Consider the following 18,916-nt stretch of genomic DNA (forward strand, 5'->3'; position numbering starts at 1 on the left):
TTGTCCGTAATGATTACCGAGATGGCACATTCAGATGGGACTAAAATCACAACAAGCTCTGGTAATAATCACTTTACCCCCACGTCCCCACGTAAAACTAGTCCCGTCCGAATAGTGCTCAAGAGGTATGTACACTGAATGGCGGAGCTGGCAGTCCGGTCACTTGGCAGGGCGTCTCAAGCTAAGCCGATGTTGCTCGACCGGCAGAACATCATGCAAACGTTACAGCCTTTCCCCATACTGTAAATATTGGAACCAAATGCTTGGGCAGCGTTTCAAAAGAGCCCCGATGCGGAGAGTGGCTTTACAGGTGGGCGTTACTCACAGCTGCTTCGAGTTCTGCGGTGGCCCAATCCCAAACGTCACCTTCAGGTCTGTTGCCTTCCTCCATCAGGCTGCTGGAAACCAAACAAAACTCCAGAGCGTGCAGGAGGGCGAGGAAGACGCTGGAGTTCTGAAATCTACAAATGAAGAAGCCTTTATTTGTGACTTACACACTACAGCACAATGAAAGGCTTTTCTTATCGTATCTCAGCTTGTTGGAGCACAGGGTCAGCTGTGATGTCTCACCCTGGAGCACAGAGGGTTAAGGGGCTTGATCGAGGGCCCAGGATTGGCAGTGCTGTGACTCTGCTGGGGCTTGAACCCCATCAACCTTCTGATCAGTAATCAGAGGCAAAAAACGAGTGGGGAAAAATATGGACGTGAGGTCAAATATGCGAAGTCTGGAATACTTCTGAAATCTGTATAAATCTTGATTTATTATTTTCTTTTCTTTATAGTGTTAAATGTGTCTCACCAAACCTGACCGTGCCTCTGACGGGTAGAATCTTACTCTATAGTTATTTTATGTTAAACATAATTCTTAAGATATATGCTGAAGTTCTGAGAGGATTTCCCTCACTGTCACTTCCCATAATGCCTCGGTCTAGTCAAATAAAGCACCCCGGTCATAAAGTTGCCATTGAGCTCTCCCCAAATAACTACAACTGTTCCCTTCATTTAGTCAGGTACTAAAGATGCACTTTAAGATGTGCAGCTCTTAAAGTCCCGGCGAGATCCGATCTCCGATCATTAACGCTAATCATTTCAGTCATTTCTGTCTTTGCGTGAAGTTGTAGCTCCTCCAGACGTACGACTTCTTGTCTGTCTGCCCGCTGAGTGCTTCTCCGATCGTCCTTCCTGCTGTCCTTTCTGTGTAAACTGTTCTGTGTGAAACATCCATGAACATTCCTGGAAGATTCTGCATGTTTAATTCCCACAAAATAAAAAATCAGGACTACAGGTGTTAGTGTTAAAGTGGCCAGTGAGACACACACATACACACATCACTGTCTCTTGACAGGTATTTACATTTATTTTTAATGTGGCCTTTAATATAGTTTTAAAGGCTCTCCGACCTCCGCTTTCTCATATCCTGTGGAATGACGAGGCGCTCCTGGAGGCCGCCGTGTTTGCCGATCTCCCCTGCACGCTTTAGTCTGTGCGGCTTTGTGTTTTGGACTGGGGTTTTTCCAGTGCTGTAATATTGTACAGGTCCCCAGTAAATCAAAACCATTAGCAGATGCTGTGTGAGCCCGGAGCTTTAGGAAGCGTGAATCGTTTCTGGGGCACTTGATTTACGCAGCCAGCTTGTGACCACAGACATTCTTTCGTAAAAGCAGCTTGCTGGAGCTCAGGCCTCTGTGTGTGTGTGTGTGTGTGTGTGTGTGTGTGTGTGTGTGTGTGTGTGTGTGTGTGTGTGTGTGTGTGTGTGTGTGTGTGTGTGTGTGTGTGTGTGTGTGTGTGTGTGTGTGTGAGCATTCCCACGCTTTCCTTTCTTCTGGAACTCACTAACATGCGCTTTTCATCTGGTCAACTTTATTCTCAATTTTTTAAATGTTTGATAGCATTTAGTTTGAGAATTGAATAAAAAGATATTGTTTCTTTCTGCTTTTAAACGATCTGTTTATCTCACTATTATTATTATTATTGTTGTTGTTATTATTGATGGTATTATTATTGATGGTATTATTATTATTATTATTTCATTCATACATTCATTTTCTACCGCTTATCCGAACTACCTCGGGTCACGGGCAGCCTGTACCTATCTCAGGCGTCATCGGGCATCAAGGCAGGATACACCCTGGACGGAGTGCCAACCCATCACAGGGCACACACACACACACACTCTCATTCACTCACACACTATGGACAATTTTCCAGAGATGCCAATCAACCTACCATGCATGTCTTTGGACCGGGGGAGGAAACCGGAGTACGCGGAGGAAACCCCCCCGAGATGCCAATCAACCTACCATGCAATCTACCGGGGAGAACATGCAAACTCCGCATACACAAGGCGGAGGCGGGAATCGAACCCCGACCCTGGAGGTGTGAGGCGAACGTGCTACCCACTAAGCCACCGTGCCCCCCATTTATTATTATTAGTATTATTATTATTATTATTATTATTGATGTTGTTGTTGTTATTATTGTGAACAAAAACAAAAGATGGGTGTAAGACAGTACAGAAGGTTAGAGGCCTTCTGTTGAAGTGCAGCTCTAAATTAGAATAAGATTTAGAATAGTCTTAAAAATAAGAAACTGATATGTTTTTTTCTTCTTCTTGACTACTGAGTTTGTTCTGAAGTTAAAGCGAACGAATCCCGAGCGTTTCCCGAGTGCACACCATAAACAGCAGTGCGAGTGTCTGTGCTACAGTCCATGGGCTACATGAGAAGTTACAGAGCATCAGACTTTATTGTGTGCCACTTAAAATGTGTGAAAAACTCTATTTGGAGGTGAAACACCTGTCTAGGCCAGGTTTGAGGAAGAGGAGGGGGGGGGGCTGAGAGCGTGCAGTTGCTGATTCTGACACAGATCTGACTCTTTAATGCTGAGAGGTTTTAAAGGCGGTTTTTCAGAGAATCAGAGAAAACATCTGTCTTCTTTTTCTTCTGCTCTTTTCTCTTTAGTGACACTGCAGCAAACCTGCAGGAGTGTTGTGTGGTAGCTGTGAGGAAGAAGGTCGTAGTGTCGGTTATGACTCACTTCAGTTATATTGTAGTCAAATAACAAAGAGTTTCATATTCGTTCATCATACAATAAAATGGAACAGCTGAGAGAGAAAGACAGAGTGTGTGTGAGAGAGAGAGACAGAGGGAGAGGGAAAGAGAGAGAGACAGAGAGAGAGAAACACACAGAGAGAGGGAGAGAAACAGACAGAGAGGGAGAGGGAAAGAGAGAGACTGAGAGAGAGTAACAGGGAGAGAGACAGAGAGAAAGACACACAGAGAGATGGAGACAGGGTGGGGGAGAGGGAAAGAGAGAGACAGAGAGGAAGAGAGAGACACACAGAGAGAGAGAAAGAGAGACAGAGAGGGAGAGGGAGAGAGACACACACAGAGAGAGGGAGACAGACAGAGAGGGAGAGAGGGAGAGGGAGAGAGACACACACAGAGAGAGGGAGACAGATAGACAGGGAGGGAGAGAGACAGAGAGAGACACACACACAGTAAGAGACAGACAGAGAGAGACACAGAGAAAGAGAGAGAGACACAGAGAAAGTGGGAGAGAAAGACAGAGACACACACAGACAGAAAGTGACACAGAGAAAGAGAGAGACACAGAGAAAGTGGGAGAGAAAGACAGAGACACACACAGACAGAGACAGACAAAAAGTGAGAGACAGAGACACAGAGAAAGAGAGAGAGAAAGAGAGAGATCATCCTTACTGTCACCTCCCCCTTTTCTGCAACTCTTACTCCTGTTAATCTTCTCTCCTTAATCTCAGCTCGTCCTCCATTCTACATTTATTTCTTATACTAGAACAACTTCCTACATTTAGATATAGAGATTCGAGCATGTAACTAATCCGTATCTCGTTTATCTGACAGGAAGTCGGACGTTTCTGTTTTCCCCCGATTAGAGGAGGAAGCGCAGCCTACGTTATGTTTCCGTCAGGATTTTGCTCGATCCTTAACTACAAATTGGTGGAAATTTTCTGGAGGGAAAAAAAAGGCAGTTTGTGCTTGATGTGTATGAAGGAAACACACTTGTTATCAAATGAGCTTTCTGAAAAAAAAATCCACTCGACAAACTGGAATGAAGCGAAATATTGCTATCAGTCTTAATGCCATTCGGAGGAGTTGTGTGAGAAACACATGTAATATGCATTTATGCAAATGTCTGAATTGGGAAGGATTCCTTGAATACATTTAAAGGCCAACATTTGCATACAGAGTCATAATTAACTGTTTACAACTCCGCTCCTCTTGTGCTTTCCCAAACACGTTTTCCCTTCTTTTTTTCCGCAGTACAAGTCAGTCAAATCTCGCCTTTCCAATTAACCGTGCCATGGAAGTTCGTGTTTCTATAGACACAACTTCAGACGTTTCAGACTTATTTGAACTAGAGCTGGTCCAGGGAGCAGGAAAGTTCTCGAGAAAACCGACAGTCGTCGTCTAACCTTTTCCTCCGTCTCCCTGGTGACACGGGGTGGTGGAAGTTACCCTGATTAGTTTACAGTCTAGTCACAATTCGGCATAATGACGGCTGCGACATGAGAGAGGGATCTGACGCTACCAAGCTAGTTTGCGCTCGCCCGCCTCCGCTCTGACCCCGAGGCACAGAGTCACTCTCAGTGTGCCTTCAAAACCTCCAGAACCTCTAAAACCTTTCTCTCATGGCACTATCCAGCTGTGCCGCAGCTCCGGTTGGAAACACGGAACATCACAGATCCCTCCGGGTGAACTCACCTCCTGGCTGGAGCTGTGAGAGTTATATACTGTAGAAAAAAAAGATGGATTTTAATCTTACAACCAAATATTGTTTTGTTTTGTTTGTTTTTTTCCCAGTGAAACAGCATGTCTGCTTTCAACAGCAACAGATTTGGGACTTAAGCCTTCGGTTAATAAGCCTCAGAAGAGTGTTCCTGATGTTTAAAAGTAAAAAGGGTGTCAGTTAATTATCTCGATCTCTTCCAGATAAATTGAAATTGAATCCGGCAGATTGAAGTGTTTAAATAAATACATAAATATATGAGATAGACACCATATATGAAAATATCCATATGCTCTGTTAGGACTGTAAAACAACCGGAGGTGTGGCGGAGATGCTCGGGCGAGGACGCCGGTGTACTGTAGTTCTCCTCCATGCACGGTGAGGCGAAGGAAATTTCTCCATGGATCACTGTGAGAAATATCGTGGAATAAATTTGCAGCAATTGGAGTTGTATAGTCAGATGAGACAAGAAAAAGCCTTGAGGTGGATTTAACATAAGAAAGAAGTATGGTAATGCCGAAAGGCCCTGAATCCCTGCTGTTACTGATGCTGTGTGGTGTTTTTCCTCAGAAGGCCCCGGGAACGTCGGTAGGATACACGGCACCGCGGACTCCATGAAGTACGGGATATAGAAATGAAAATGCGGTTGCTTGAGCTAAGCAGCTACATGTTTAATGAGCACAGAATCAGACTTCTGACATGACCACCCCCATCCCCATCCCCTGACCTAACCCCAGTGGAAACCGGTGAGCTTCACTGAAGAGCAGAGTCCACAATGAGAGGACACAAGACCCAGGAGGATGTGGAGAGAGTCTGTAATGAGGAGCATCTCGCTCTCTATTCTCCGATCTCATCAAGCATTATGTAGGAAAGACTCGCTGTTGTTACTCTGGCAAAATGAGGAAGCACAAAGAAGTGCCAATTTACTGGAGAAAGACATTTTATCAAAACCATTTTATAGGTAATGAAATGCAAATCAATAGCATTTTGAATTTCTTTGTTACAAGCATTCTGTTACACAAAGCACATGAAACATTTATACACTAAGTTCGATTTCTCGCGTGTGAACCGGTGGAGAGAATGATGGATTTTTGGAAAACTCCTTTGGACTGAGCAGTAAATTAATCAGCAGTGTGCTAATCTCCGGGTTGTTTAAGTTTCTGGTTGTAAACCTTTTCATCGTAAAGCGGAGACTGACTTTCTTCTCAGTCCTCTGTAGCTAAAGCCGCTTCCCGCTGACCCGTAACAGATGGTGAGAAATATCCGAACCTATACGTTTATGGTAGCGTCTCTGCGACAGTGTTTTGGAATCGCTTTGGGGATTGACCTATGATCCGAGGTAGGAGGGAGTCCCTCCGTCTCATGATCAGAAGGATCGTACGTTTTCCGATGCGTTGCTGAAGGCAGACTCGAAAATCTGGCTGATTAGACCTCAGCATCACCGAGCTGTTAGCTGGAAACCACCTTTGTTGTTTCTTATGTTTGTTTGTTTCTTGCGTTCTCGCTTTGCAGCTTGTCATACTCAGATGGCGACGGAAGACGAGCTCTCTGTGGTGTTTGTAATTATCCAAAACTTCTCTGAGCCCTGCCATGTGAGAAAGTGCAGGAGCTCAGAAAAAGGCGTGCTTGTTTGTTTGACTTGTTTCTTTTTCCCGTCTCTCCTCCATTTTTGTGCATATCAAAGTGGTTCACAGAGTACGATATCTAACTTTCAGCTGTTTTTGTTTGTAAGGGCTGCTGTTAGTTAGTTACAACCTAAAAAAAAAATAATGTTACACATAAGAGGAAGTGGGAATAAAAAACAGAGCTATTTTTAAACCAGGTATTTAACACCTTTTTTTTTTATTATCGTATCAGATCATATAAAGTCAGTCCTGGTAACACACTCATCTTATTCCCGTAAGAGACTAAAGAGTTTGTGGGCTTTTGTGTAAATCTGAATGTTTGTGTAAGAGGCATGAAATCACATTAACCGCTTTAACAAGGAACCTCAAAAGACTGGATTTGTTGAGTCGTGTGTGAATTCTTCCCACGTCTGCAGCGTGGAATGACAGAGACAGTGTGAGCTTGGAGAGCTTCTCAGTGTGAATCCTCTCTCAGAGTAAGACCACTGTCTCCCAGCACACAGGAAGTCTTCTACTGCTGCTCTCTGGCCCCATTAGTACACGGGGACGGTAGGTGAAGCTCCAAAACCACATTCATTATTCATGTGTGCCCAGGCAAAGGCCCTGATAAATTCTCACTTTAAGTGACAATGAGTGACAGATCCTGTTTCTCTCTCTCTCTCTCTCTCTCTCTCTCTCTCTCTCTCTCTCTCTCTCTCTCTCTCTCTCTCTCTCTCTCTCTCTCTCTCTCTAACCGACCCCCTCTCCACGATGCACTGGCCAAAGGTCTCGACCGATTCTCGGCTAATGACCGGCATGATGTATGTTCGATGGAGCGGCGTCGCGGCTTCTTTTGGAAGCTTCCAGCGCAAACTCCTCATTAGCTTGGACACACAGGGTTAAAGCTGGAGGAGACGGACAGGGGGGGGAGAGAAGGTGGCTTTGCCAGGTGACGGAGCAAACTGAGGGAGGGAGAAATATTTGATAATGCAGAAAATATGATAGCTTTTATTTTTCCCTCCTTCTTGGAAAGCGAAAGAAAGATAGACGGACAGACGGACAGACCACCAGCGCAGAGAATTTTCAGCTTTAATGTGGAATTAAAATCCAAAGTCAAAATATTTGCTGGCTACTGATTTAAACCACTAGTGTGTTCTGTTGAATTATTTATGTTCAAACATATTATTCACTGAATATTCTGAATTATTCAGTAACGACAGTGAAACTGATAGGGCATGTAGGAGATTTTCTTCTTCTTCTTCTTTTTATTATTATTATTATTATTACTATTATTATTATTATTATTATTATTATTATTATTATTATTATTATTATTATTACAATTAATATTATTATTATTACAATTATTATTATTATTATTGTTATTATTAGTAGTAGTAGTAGTAGTACTAGTAGTAGTATTAATAATAATAATAATAATAATAATAATAATAATAATAATAATAATAATAATATGTTTTTTTTCACTGTATTTGTTTTCCACAAAAGTATTATAAACTGATCTGAGTGAATTCCTCCCCCTGCCATTCTGTCACACACACATTAGATATGCCTCGTTTTCTTCTGCACCAAACACCATGATGACCCATTAAAGGATCCTCTGTTTTATTTTCTCGCTGTACATGTGAAAGGGAGCGCAGTGACGCACTGAACGCTGTGAAACTCCTAATGATTTGATTCGGTTTCAGACTCGCAGCAGGGAAAGAGAAGGAGCTGCCAGACGGAGAGATATCTGTTCCATCGTCACTTGTGTGAGCTGAACATGACTGCAGAACTGTGTGTGAGATGAAGGCACCCAGTGTGTGGCCAGCTTTGAGAACCACGTCTCTTGGGGAGTCACCAAAATCCACATTTGCAGCCTCTCAAGGGAAAACATATCAGAAGTACAAATTTAACCCTCCTTATCATCATGTGCTAAATGTGGCTAAATATTTCTGCTTGAATATGCACCGTCTGAACACAAGAGCACGTGTACGTTTGTATGTTTCTCGTGATGCTGCGATCCGGGAGCATTAATAAGACGTTAATAGATGCTGTGCGTCATGGCGCAGCGCTGCTGAGATCTGCTTTCTGATCATATCCTGACTACACGGAAGAGACAGCTTATTGTGATTATACTACTACACACTGCGGCTGTGATATGACTTGCAATATGTTAAAGCAATCTGCTGAACCTGTGATGTGTCAGGTGGAAACACAGGCTTGCATTAATTTGAGCAAAATTCATTCTCTTTTTGGGATCACGCCAAAGCCACGACACCCACAGCTGAGCGTGTGAAATCGGACAGAATATTTACAGTGTGTGTGTAAAGGCTCATTTAAATATCCTGCATTATAAAGGACAATATGCTGAATAACAAACTATAAAAATTGCAACTTGGGTCTTAAACTGACTCGTTGGATTGTTAAAATTCTCTTGTTCCTCACCTGCTCACTGTAAAACAGACGAGGACAAGATTGTGTTGGTGCAATGTTTATAGGGTTTATACTTTAAAACCCAAAGTGTATATTAGAAATGCTGTGTATATATACACACAATGCTCAACAATGGTATGTTCTAACGTGAGAAATGTTACCAGGGACCATTCTAGGCTTTCTAAAGGGCACACATATCCATCCAGTAAATGTGTGTGAGTAAAAAAAAGGCCATAGATCCTCATTAGGCTGCTGAGGCTCCTTGCTCTACTACATCACTTGATGCACAGACTCTTTCCAAATCCCACAGGACAATCTAGGGAGCTTACGTAGCCACACCGAACAACAGAACCTCCTCTTTAAATTGCTCCATTTGTCTGCTGTGGTCGAGGCAGCACAGCACGACACGCCGAATCGGATCGTTCTTCGCAAAAGGTAGACTTTAGTAGTTTCTGTCAATTTGAACACAACTTTTAATGTAAACTAGGCTTTAGTGATGACGCAGCTGCTGATGAAGTCGAGATGCCCGAATGAAGCCTGATTGAAGCTGGAAAGGTTTCGACAGTGAATAAATAAAAACTGTTTTAACGTACCGCATGACCTTAGCGTTCCTCACCTGATGCTATAGCTACACATATAAAATATGGAAGATAAAAATACCTGAAATATATATGGCAGACATATAAAAGAGATATGAAATATTTGTCATGAACACAGCAGAGCAAATGAAGACGAGGGTACGTGCTGGAAAGAAGTGAAGGAATAACCCGGACCTGCTGATGGACAGGTGATGGACACGCGTCTCTGTGGAGAACGCTACACTATCTATGGTCTACTGTTTGTCTGGCAAAATTGTAGTGAAACCTGTGAAAAGAGGGTACGGAGTGTGTGCATAATTAAAACGAGAACTCTAAATCACACTGCATGCCTTGTGATGGTCGGCCTCCTGGATTTCTCTCTCATTATGGATGTGTCTCTTCCATTGTTCTCCTCCACCTCTGTAGCGTTATTGACAGCAGGACACCTGGCAGCGGTCAGCTCTGTTCAGGAGGCATGTTCACTATGAGCTGCACATGAAATGGACCTGGTCTGGTTGCTGTCAAATGAATGGCTTGCATCCTTGTATCCCTTGATCTGGAATTTTAATTGCAAGCTGTAGTTTTTTGTCACACACCGCAGCGAGGATATATTTCAAAGCAAAGCTTTTGAACAGGTGTCCTTGGTTTCCAGGTTCTGGCAGACTGCTATGCTGCTTCATTCCCCCTTTCTGCTGGTGCACAATGACATGTGTTTGTTACGTTAATTTGCCACCCGTCCGTAAGCCAGTGCCATGGCAACCTCCGTTGCTAATCCAACTCTGTGGCAGGAAGTGGAATGCAGGAGAATGACCAGTTAGTCATGGAAACCTTTCATAGCTTATATCATCTGAAGTTGTCCCATTCCTTTCTTCTAATGTCCCCATACAATGACTCGTAAGGCCAAACCGTTTGGGCTGAATTCATGCAGCAGTCAGTGGACTTGTGTGTCATGTCCATTCATCACGATGAGATGTGCACGAATCATCTTTTACATCACATCTTCTTTATAGTACATCTGTTTTATTTTATATCTAAGGGTGGAGGACGCACAAGAAGAGTCTGTTCAAGATGTCTTAAATACAAATATTTAATTCTTAGTCTTGTGTCTTTATTATAGTGTGTGTGTGTGTGTGTGTGTGTGTGTGTGTGTGTGTGTGTGTGTGTGTGTGTGTGTGTGTGTGTGTGTGTGTGTGTGTGTGTGTGTGTGTGTGTGTGTGTGTGTGTGTGTGTGTGTGTGTGTGTATTACTGGGGACTTTAATTCACCATTCCAAAGGAAAGGGGCAGAAATCCTAAAGGCTTAGAGTGAGAGACATTTAATGTAGAAATGGTTGCAGACTGCCATCCAGTGGTGAAGTGCAATTTTCCCTCAAAAACAATCTGAACCTGCCTTCTGTTTCAAATCTGTCTTTAACTTACTGAACACACACACAGAGAGAGAGAGAGAGAGAGAGAGAGAGAGAGAGAGAGCGAGCGAGAGTGAGAGAGAGAGAGAGTGTGTGTGAGAGAGAGAGAGAGAAGGAGAGAGAGAGTGAGAGAGAGAGAGGAAGTGAGGAGAGAAGAGAGAGAGCGGAGAGAGAGAGAGGAGAAGAGAGAAAGTGAGAGGAGAAGAGAGAGAGAGAGAGATAGAGAAGATGGGAATAGAGGGGGGGAGAAGAGAGAGAGAGTGTGAGAGAGAGAGAGAAGGAGAGAGTGAGAGAGAAAGAGGAGGAGAGAGGGACGATGAGAGGAGGAGAGTGAGAGAGAGGAGAGAGAGAGGGAGGAGAGTAGAGGAGGAGAGAGAGAGAGAGAGGGGGGGGGGTTTGTAGTGAAGGGTTTGCAGGAGGTTGATAGCAAGCCAAAGCATTCTGGACTGTCTGCTTCCTTCCAGCTAAGCTAACCATTATCCCTTGCTAAGTAGAAAAAGAATACAACGGGGTAATTAACGTGCAGAAATACCAGGTTTTGTGCATTTTTTTGTTTTGTTTGTGCATCAGATTTAAGTGCTTTGATACTTTACGCCTTGGACGGGTCGACTAGCAAACTTCATTAGAGCGCTTAAGGCGTTCGAATGACCCATTAGCTGACGTTTTGGGATTCCCACATGGAAAAATGGAAAGGGAACCGTGACCAGGGTGTGTTAAGAGACAGAAATGGAACACAGCCCAGACCAATGCAGCGCTCAGTCCCTGTTGTAAATCATACTCTGTCCTGGTTTTCTCTCTATCTTGGGGCATGAATCTATAAAATCATATCAAAACTCACTTCTCTTTTACATGACAAATGCCATGTACTGGAACTGGGGGACTTGAGTAGTAAGCAAATACACAGAGAGACAGGAAGATTGTACTCTACAGAGCTGGACGGCTGCAGAAGGAAGCGAAACTCTCGCCTCAGCCGATGATGTCACTGTTTCTCTTCTTGCAAATGATGACTGCCTCCAACAGCACGGCACAAAGACGAAACTTGCAAATGGTGCAGCGGCAGAGGGTGGGGCTGCTGTCACCCCAACCATATTACTGTAAAGCAGAAGAGACGGCAAAAATGAGAAGTTTAGAAAAGTTTTATATACTGAAATTTCCCAGTAAAACCAGCTTCCTGTGGCATCTTTTTTTTCTCTTTATGTTATAAAGATATAAAGATACTCTGGATTTTGTAAATTAACCCACGGTGAACGTGTTACTGTTTCACACAACACATACCTACAGCCTCTGTCTTTACTGTGTACTGCAGATTTATGGCTTTTTCAGGATTAAGATTCTGACTCAACTGTACAGGAAGTACACATATAGACAGGAGACACGTTTGTGAGGTTTATAGGTGTGTGTGTTATTAAGGGAGATCAAAGACTCTTCATCTGAAAGATGTTTTGATAAGGGCTTCTGCTTTTCCTATATCTGTGTGTGTGTGTGTGTGTGTGTGTGTGTGTGTGTGTGTGTGTGTGTGTGTGTGTGTGTGTGTGTGTGTGTGTGTGTGTGAGAGAGTGTGTGTGTGTGTGTGTGTGTGTGTGTGTGTGTGGGTGTGTGTAGCAGACGATAGCAGAAGCTCTCTCTCTATATATAGTAGAGAACTTACGTTTTATCCTCTTATTACTAACGGATCTTGGCTTTTGGGGCAATTTGAGAAAGGCCTCCTGTGTGATGAAGCTGAACATTAAGTGTTTAAAATACAAATGTTAAAAAAAAAGTGTATTTTGTTGCCAGATGAAGATTAAATGTCGTGTTTTTCCAAACAATGCTTCGGGGAAACTTGAAATGATTCCACCGAAATGACATTGTGAAGCTTTCTGTAGCCATGCGCACAGAAATGGCGTCAGGAAGACAAGATAAGGAGCCAAAGCAGCAGCAATGATGTCTAAAGCCTTGTGAATTCCCGCGAGTGTCTGATGGTGAACATCAGGCTTTGATCGAGTTGTCGGAAAGTTATGTGTCATAGAGGAATTGACATGAGGCTAATCAGTTCAGTTTGTAAACAGCTGTCCAGCTGTCAGAGTAAAGCATTCACACACACTCTGATGTTAGCTGTTCAAACTGTGAAAAGACTTAAATGTGGGAACCATGTTGAGTGATGATGATGATGATGATGATGATGATGATGATACTTAGGATTTCTTCTCAATCTTTGATAAAATGTTACTAACGTTGCTGTTTTGATTATGATGAAGCTTGCGCTAGCTCATCTGCTCATAGTGATATTAGTCTACATTAGATAATAATAATAATAATAATAATAATAATAATAATAATAATAATAATAATAATAATGTTTCTATCAAAATAAATGATATTGTTGAGATTTCTATTATAAACCATGAAATAGATGCTGTAAATGAATAAACGATAAGAAACTAGACTACGGAAACTAACTTAATGAATAACCATGCTATCAGGGAGTGATGGAGTGATTAATAATGATAATAATAATAATAATAATAATAATAATAATAATAATAATAATAATAATAATAATAATAATAAAAGGAATAAAGACCTTTTGAGAGCAGGTTTCTAATCTGAGAGAAACTCATACTGAAGGTGAAATGAGGAACAAACTAACAAGGGCTAATGAGAAATAGGTGGGACTAATGAACCATCATGACCATGTGAGTAAAGTCAAGGGGACAACACGGCAGGCGGTGTACAGATTATGCACAGAGTCAGGGCAGATGTGACAGAGTCCTCTTAAGACATGCAGATGTCTGCTAGAATTCTGGAGCTGCAGGAACATCTGTGGAAATTCAGTTTTGAAGTAAACGCTTGTTAATCCTTTACTGTGCTCAGAAAAGTGCCCAGTCATGGGATGGCTTGAAAGCTTTTTGTTAAGAAATAGTCAGTGTGTCAGGACATTTCTTTCCCTTTTCTTTCCCTGACTCATGATGGGGTTAATGTTTTGGTACATTTTAAGACGTGTTACATAACTAGTCTTTTTGTTGTTGTTATTGCTGTAAAATTGAGTCTCTAACCTCTAGGGCTTATTATTTCAGTGATCCTTCATTCCCAGCTCCGTCTCCAGGATCTGCAGTGATCTGACTCTCAAGTAGTCAGATCCAAACCTACACAAGCATTCCAGACCGGATGTCAGTTTTCCAAATTTGCACCTTTAATGCATCAGTAATAAGATATTGACGTACAGGTCTCTCTTCAGCTGTAGACTGTACATTACAGGGCTGCAGCTTCATCTCTGCAACTAGGACAGGTTCCCAAATGGCCAAGAAGTCAAGAGCTGATACAAGGTCAGTGAGACACGGTTGAAAATGTGCATGTGGGCAGGAAGGACATCTCTCTGTGGCTGCTGCAGGGCTGGAAATAGAGCTCCCTGTGGCCTGGCTGGTGCAGACTGGGTGGGTGAGGCAGAGGAGCAGGTTCTCGAGAGACATGACCACAAACTCAAACCCAAGAATGAAAGGATCAAAGGCCAAAATACAGCATCCAGGAACCTTCTACAGTATGGAAGCCTGGACAGACCACATGCCAGCCTGCAGAGGCCTGTACCTTTACCAAAATGCAATAAGAAATCAAGACCCAACAAAGGGACACTCTGTTTGGCAAACCAAGTCTAGTTTGCCCAGTAAGCAGTAATGAGCAGGTCTATTTCTAAACGTCATGTGAAGCTACAACTGTGTGAGCATAATATATGAAAAAGGGATGTGTGATGAATGTGAACCAAGCTGTCTAACACAGATGTGTTCACTGGCTATGACTGGGGAAATTCCATTGTGTGAGAAGCATGGGGCAACCCTCTGGGCTGGACCTGATGTTCTCTCTGCTAAATGTAGCTGCTTCCAGGTGGTTATCTGGTGCATCAGTGTGATAAGTCACATGCTGCCACTGCCTTCCATCAGCTCAAAAGGTTTATGATGGAAATCCAAAGAAATCTGCTGTCAAAAAGGTTTAAAATTCAGAATTCCAACAGGTTCACATACACTACTTTAACACCCAGAGAAAATAAAGTGTATAAATGAGCCACCTGGACTGCAGAAAAGGGAATTATGCGAAAATGCTGTTTGTGGACTACAGTTCAGCGTTTAACACCATAATTCCTTCCATGCTCACCTCTAGGTTGGAGGTCCTGGGACTGCCGCTGTGCCAATGGATCTCCAACTTCCTGACAGACAATCCACAAGCCGTACGGGTGGGCATACACACCTCATCCACCCTCACCCTCAGCACTGGAGCTCCCCAGGGTTGTGTTCTGAGCCCCCTGTTGTTCTCACTGTACACATATGACTGTGTGGCCACTTCCAACTCCACCACCATCAAGTTTGCTGACGACACCGTTGTGGTGGGCCTGATCTCCAACAACGACGAGACGGCCGACCTACAGGAGACTAAAAACCTGGAGAGATGGTGCCAGGAGAACAATCTTCTCACAATCTTCTCCTGAACGTCAAGTGGACTTCAGCACGAAGCAGGAGTGGTCATACCAACCACTAAACATCAACGGGACCCCAGTGGAGAGAGTGGACAGTTTCCGCTACCTAGGTGTTCACATCTCCCAGGACCTGTCTCGGTCCTGTCACATCAACACCCTGGTGAAGAAGGCCCGGCAGTGTCTGTACCATCTGAGACGCTTAAGGGACTTCACACTACCCTCTCAGGTGCTAAAGACTTTCTACACCTGCACCATTGAGAGTGTCCTGATGGGTAGCATCACTTTCTGGTTCGAGAACAGCACCATGCAGGACAGGCGAGCCCTCCAGAGGGTAGTGCGTACAGCTGAACATACCATCTACACCGAGGTCCCTGACCTGCAGGACATCTACAGCACACGGTGCCGGACCAGAGCCAGGAAGATTTTAAAAGATCTCAGCTATTCCAACAATGGACTCTTTTGGGAAACGCTTCCGCTCCTTGAACGCAAACACAGAGAGAATGAGTAGAAGCTTCTTCCCTCAGGCCATTCGGAGTCTAAATCAAGAAACATCCAGGATCTACTGTAGTACTAGACCTCTCTCTCCATCTACACTGTTTTTATGCACACCTTTCTTTGCACTGAACACTTTAACTCTGGACTGTCACAGCACAGTGCCACTTTATACACTATATACACTATTTACACACCGTACTACACCTGGAAACTTTAAGGGCAATCATTAAAATCATATTTTCATATTTTATATTGTTTTTTTTAAAATATAATTTATACTTTTTTATTTATCTATGTACTTTTGGTTTTGGATTATTTTTTATCCTAAATTGCATTCCTTTTTTTATGCTTATATTCCGGACAGATGCAAATAGCATTTCACTGCATGTCGTACCCTGTGTGTACGTGTATGTGACAAGTAACATTTGATTTAGATTTGATTTGAAATCCACAGAGGAAAAAAGGGCTAATTAGAAAAGAGTGATGTTAATTACCATGACAACAAGGAAACAAAAACAGGAAACACAGACCACGATAAGAGAGTGAATGGGAAGAAAACAGTGCACAGATTGAGATAAATGAAGATGTAAAATATGGCGGATGTGACATACAGAACACTTTAATATTAGCTACAGACCGAGTCACATGACTGTAAGGTTGCTGTTCTAATGATTTTAAGCTATTAAGTTGCTCACTGGTGAAAAAGTAATAGTTATAATAATCAAGCGAATAGGATTGTCATGTCTCACAAGACATGTACGTGAGAGAGAGAGAGAGAGAGAGAGAGAGAGAGAGAGAGAGAGAAAGAGAGAAATGCTTTGCAGTCGTTATATACAGCACCATCGCAGTCAAAGGGAAGCTCACGTCTACAAAGCTGTTCTGTGTCAACTGTCATGTTGCTTGTTTCTAATCATCCTGCACTATAAAGAGCTCTAAAATCACTTCCTGCAACTCGGTGCATTCTGTAGACTGAAACCAGTTTGTTGAAGCAAGCATGGCAGTGCAGCCTACACCCTCGGAGTATATGAGTATATATCAGATATATATCAAGCCACACATCACAGTTTGCTTTTAAACATAACGTTGCTATTAACAGAAAGGAAAAAAAAAACGTAAGGGAAACGGATTGTATTTTTTTTTTTTAAATCAGCTTTATTTTATTAAATCAGGCTGAGACGTGTACTGTATATTCTTACAAAAAAGCCTCGGTTTAATGGAGTTTTATCCTTTTTCGTCCATCTGTAGGGTTATAATACGCTTTTAGTGACGTACGCTTAGTCTGTAGATTAGAAACCACGACAATACTTGACAGCCACAATGTTTGTGCACCACTGAACATCTCAGTCTGGATTTGAGCTGCCAGCCTTTGTGACAAGATGAAGACAAACATCAGAAGTTATCATGTGATCAGAATCAGTGGATTTGTTTCTGAGAAAACATCAGCACTGATTCCCTTTCTGTAATGTCTAAATAATTATAGTTAGAGAGTTTGGTCCACTCCTTCATACATAAGATTTTAATATCCTTTATTTTATATATTTTTAGTTTTGTGCATGTAAACTTTCTTTGCATTCAGACCAACAGGTTAAGATAGAAAATGCACTGCAAATTATTTTGCTGGTTTGATTCTTTACCCAAACGTATTATCGTCTTATTAAAAGCCAAGGCGAAGTCTTAACTTCCTGACAGAGGCAAGGAGGCTTTGGGCTAAAATATCCTGGGACGTAGGGGAACTCATGATGACATAAATCACAAAGCTAACAGCTCTAAAGCGTCTCAGATCCACCTCCAAACTATTCAGTGGGCTTGCAGTTTGTTTGCAGATCTCTTTTCGCATGATGATGATGTACAGGAACAAAAAAAAAATCTCGATTTTGGTTTCATCAGCCCACAAAGCACGATGCCATTTATAGTTTTAATGACACAGTTCACGTTGCATTGTGTGAAGTGCTCAGGAAGGGTGTATTGCTTTCTGCACAACCAACTCGTTCTTATGAAAGTGACATTTACAAGATTATTTCTTTGTACTTCTTCCCTGTGTGGGGAAAAAACATGCACACACAAGTCAAACGGCTAGCAAGTGTTTTTATAATTGTTTATATTCTAAATGTATTCATACATTCTGCATAAGTGTCGTGTACTTTCTTCCCCACTGTTCAGATTAATCTGATGGTTATGACAAAGATAATGTGATATATTATCTAGTAGATACGGAAGGAGACTCCAGTGTCAGGGTTTTGTAATCTATCCCAAGAGAAAAGCTCGAAAGTTAGCTTTAAAACTTCAAGATAGAGACAGGAAGAGGGCGGTATGAAATGATTATATAGCTGATATACAGGCTAACAGGAAGTAACTGGTTGCACTATTATAGTAAACATACAAAATATGCACTCTGTTGTTCATTAATAATAAAAAAATGTTATCTATTGGTTCAGGACATGCAGTTATCGGGAAATAATCAATGTTGGCCACATCATGGTTATTTTCCTGTAATAATGCGACCTGCTGTGTTTTATTCTCACAAAGTTCCTTCTTCTGCAGGAAGTCCAATCACGCTATTTTTAGCTCATATTTCTAACAGCAAATTTTATTAAAAAAAAAAAAAAAAGTCACACAAGTTCATATTAATCTCAGCATATGTTCTTCACTGTTATATCTTGTGTGAGAGATTATGGGTAATAAAAGAACAGGAAATGTTTCACAACTTGGAGCCTGTTTAAAACCATGAGCTCATATGTCACCTTGTTCGGCACATCACAACTGCTAAATCGGAGACATCTGTAACTTGTTAAAAAACTAAACTAAACCCTAATAATCGGTGTAGTTTATGGAAGTGTAAGAGACGGACATTCTAAAGTTGCATCTCGAAGCTAAGATGGTGTAGTAGTGAGTTCTCGTATGAATCTGCTTTGTTTTGTGACTTCCTCAAACAAGGCGGGAAACCAGAAAGAGAGGAGAAAAAAAAAAAAAAAAAAAACAGTGAGGAAGTGGTAGCTTGCAGCAAACTCTACAAAGGACAAGATAATGAGTTGTGTTCATGAAACCAGGACCGAAATCCTGCTGCAGTGATACCAGACAAGTGACTGAGATGTTTGGTTCACTGAGAAAAACATGAATAATCTGAATTGTACAGAGTGTAGTACAGAGAGAGTGGGAGAGAGAGAGAGAGAGAGAGAGAGAGAGAGAGA

The sequence above is a fragment of the Tachysurus fulvidraco genome, chromosome 2 (assembly GCF_022655615.1).
Source record: "Tachysurus fulvidraco isolate hzauxx_2018 chromosome 2, HZAU_PFXX_2.0, whole genome shotgun sequence".
Taxonomy (NCBI): Eukaryota; Metazoa; Chordata; class Actinopteri; order Siluriformes; family Bagridae; genus Tachysurus; species Tachysurus fulvidraco.